Consider the following 3,576-nt stretch of genomic DNA (forward strand, 5'->3'; position numbering starts at 1 on the left):
AACTCAACTTTACCCCCCTCTGTCCACGCATTAATGAATTTAATACACGCCAGGACGTAGAACACTTCTTCTGATGCCTACGAGCTTACTTTCACAATGTAGGCACTCTTCAACCTCCGAGGGTCCCATTGCCCACCTCCAGTGCTCTCCATCCACCAGGACACCCCGTGCTGTCCTGTTGCCTGCCTTCGATCTCTTCATTTCCAACTACCGCTGAGACATGAACCACCACAAACTGGATATCCATGGATTCTTTCTGCTCCCGACTGACGCAGTGGCTTTGGTGTCAGCAACATCGCAGAACCCAATTGCATGTTTTGCTCAATAACTCATATTTCTTATGCAATCTTCGTTTGGTGAGGCAGTGCAGAACGAGAGGGTACAAATCTTGTGTGGGAGGGTGAGAATTCGAAAGGCACTGAGGAGCAACGGCTTCACGCAGAGGGTGGTGCGTGTCTGCAATAATTTGCCAGACAAGCTGGTGATGACTGGGATATTTCGAATACTTTTAAGGAATTTGGACGTGTATTTGAATAGGAAGGCTTTAGAGAGACATGGGTCAAGTGCATGCAATCGCGGCTGGATCAGTTGAGGATATCTGTCCGGAATGGACGAGTTCGATCAAAAATTGTGTTTTCAGTGCTGTCCATATCTATTGGCTCTATGATATTGCAGGTGAAATGATAAAAAGGATGAATAAAATAATGAAGTAAAATTGTCGAAGTTGTTAAATTAAAACAATTTCAGATAATTTCATTTTCAATTATTTTAATTTCCTTTTTTATTTGTGTTTATAGGTATTTATAGGTGTCCGCACAATGTCCGGATGCATGCAATTTCAATCGCAATGCCACCAGCTCAGCTGCAGTTTGTCATGTTGACAAATATCGTCTGGAGAAACGTACCTTCAACGATCGCTCACTGTGCTTCTGGAAACTCACAGACGTTTGGAGTCAGGGTTATGTGCTGCTGATAAACTGCTGCGAATCTTATGCCAAATGCATTTGAATTGTAATCTAGCAGTGGGATTCTTTCTGCTCCCGAAGGACGCAGTTGCTTTAGAGTCAGCAACAGAGCAGAACTCAATTGCACGTTTTCCTCAATGAATCATGTTGCTTATGCAATCTTCGTTTGACAGCATATTTAGCAAGTTATCACGCCTTCCTGCAGCGTTTGTCAGCGACAGATCAGCTGCTAAGATGACTGCTTCAGACAGCATGCTACATCCTACATTTGAAAATGGAAAAGGTGCAAACGTTTACAGGCTGAACGCTCTCTCACTATTTTGCCTGGCGCGTCAGAGGCTGGGAGCTGATCTTATGGAGGTTTTTCAATCATGAGGGGCATGAATCGGGTAAGTAGATAAGTTCCTTTCGCTCAGGTGGGGCAGTGCAGAACGAGAGGGTATACATCTGTTGTGGGCGGGTGAGAATTCGAAAGACAATGAGGAGCAACGGCTTCACGCAGAGGGTGGTGCGTGTCTGCAATAAGTTGCCAGACAAGCTGGTGATGACTGGTACAATTCCAATAGTTTTAAGGAATTTGGACGTGTATTTGAATTGGAAGGCTTTAGAGAGACATGGGTCAAGTGCATGCAATCGCGGCTGGATCAGTTGAGGATATCTGTTCGGAATGGACGAGTTCGATCAAAAACTGTTTTTTCAGTGCTGTCCATATCTATTGACTCTATGATATTGCAGGTAAAATGATAAAAAAAGATGAATAAAATAATGAAGTAAAATTGTCGAAGTTGTTAAATTCAAACAACTTCAGATAATTTTATTTTTAATTACCTTTTTTATTTGTGTTTTTTCACTGTTCTGTACCTCTTATTTCTTGATTGTCTCTCTTTCTGTCGCTTCCCACTCTTTCAATACATTTTTCCTCTCCCCTTCCCGCTTTGCTATGCTTCTACCCTGTTTTCCATTTAGTCTGCTTCACCCATACCCCACATATTTTGTCACATAGCACTGGCTTCAGCCTTGGTCATTCGCAGCTCCTAATCTCCCTTTAATCTCTCCGTGCTCTGTCATTATCACCTTTGCATCTGGAGCCCTGACTCACCTTCTCTCAGCATGGTGTAAATACCTCCCTAATTCTCCCCATTTTTAAAAAAATCTTTAACAAAGGGTCAGTTATACTCGAAACGTCAGCTCTTTTCTCTACTTGCAGATGGTGTCAGACCTGCTTAGAATTTCCAGCATTTTCTCTTTTGGTTTCAGATTCCAGCATCTGCAGTAATTGGCTTCCAATAATGGCTCTATGATATTGCTGGGGACATGATAACTCCAGTGTCGATTCACAAGAGGTGAACAAGCGAATGAATTCCCTCTGGAAGTCGCGTGAAAAGTAGTAACAGAGATCCAGGAAAATAAGATGAACGATACTTGGATTTGAATTGAAGCCTGAACTCTGGTTCTCCTCTGAGACTGTGCCAGGTCGACTTAATACTGCATATATTTCATGTTTTGCATTTCTTTGTGAAAACAATTGAGACTGATTGATTTGCTGCAGACAACATCCAAGAGTCATCATGGGTACGGCGATCGAGTTGTGCATCTATCCCTGTCAAATGTTTTATTGCGCTGGCGAGGCTTTCTGCTTGGTGATTTCGTGATTCACTTTGTTTGGAAATACAGCGACGCAGCTGAGATCCGGCATGCGACCAACGAGTGGCCATTCCAAGACAGCGATGGTCGGCTTTCGAATGAATACACATCTGAATCGATCATGTGACAAGTTCTTGCAGGCGGTGAAATTAAAATCCACGACGAATGTAGGGGAGCTACTGCCATGAGCGCTTCACATGGCCAGTGTGGGGATTGAACCCACGACCGTGGCGTTATTCGCACCACGCTCGAACCAGCTGAGCTAACTGGCCAACGCAGCCAGCCTCCGAAAGCAAATGCCTACATTGCCCGTGGACACAATCACGGCGGATGTTCATTTTCTGATTTGATATCGATCCACGCTCGTCTCACGTATTTCCTTTCGTTGCAAAACTTTTCACCAAAAAAAATCATTGACTTTTCCGAACGCGAACACTCGAGCTAACCATTTGCTCTGATATCCAAATTTAAGCACAATGTCCGGACGCATGCAATTTCAATCGCAATGCCACCAGCTCAGCTGCAGTTTGTCATGTTGACAAATATCGTCTGGAGAAACGTACCTTCAACGATCGCTCACTGTGCTTCTGGAAACTCACAGACCTTTGGAGTCAGGGTTATGTGCTGCTGATAAACTGCTGCGCAGTGAGTAATCGTTGAAAGTACGTTTCTCCAGACGATATTTGTCAACATGACAAGCTGCACCTGAGCTGGAGGCATTGCAATTGAAAGTGCATGAGTCGGGACATTGTGCTTAATTTTGGATACCAAAGCAAATGGTTATCTCGAGTGTGCGCGTTCGGAAAAGTCAATGCTTTTTTTTGTTGAAAAGCTTTGCAACGAAAGGAAATACTTCAGACTGTCCTGCGACCAATAACAAATCAGAATATGAAGCGCCGCCGTGGTCGTGATCACGGGCAATATAGGCATTTGCTCTCATCCTGCGGCTGAGTTGGTCGATTAGCTC

General features: G+C 44.0%; 1 non-coding gene across 1 annotated transcript; it reads right to left on the bottom strand.

Annotated features, from left to right (window-relative positions):
• Window positions 1–2,807: 2,807 nt before the first annotated feature.
• Window positions 2,808–2,881, bottom strand: trnai-aau (transfer RNA isoleucine (anticodon AAU)). Its single transcript has one exon. It is a non-coding gene; the product is annotated as a tRNA-Ile (tRNA).
• Between the last annotated feature and the right edge of the window lie 695 nt (window positions 2,882–3,576).

The sequence above is a fragment of the Hemiscyllium ocellatum genome, unplaced genomic scaffold, assembly GCF_020745735.1.
Source record: "Hemiscyllium ocellatum isolate sHemOce1 unplaced genomic scaffold, sHemOce1.pat.X.cur. scaffold_116_pat_ctg1, whole genome shotgun sequence".
NCBI lineage: Eukaryota > Metazoa > Chordata > Chondrichthyes > Orectolobiformes > Hemiscylliidae > Hemiscyllium > Hemiscyllium ocellatum.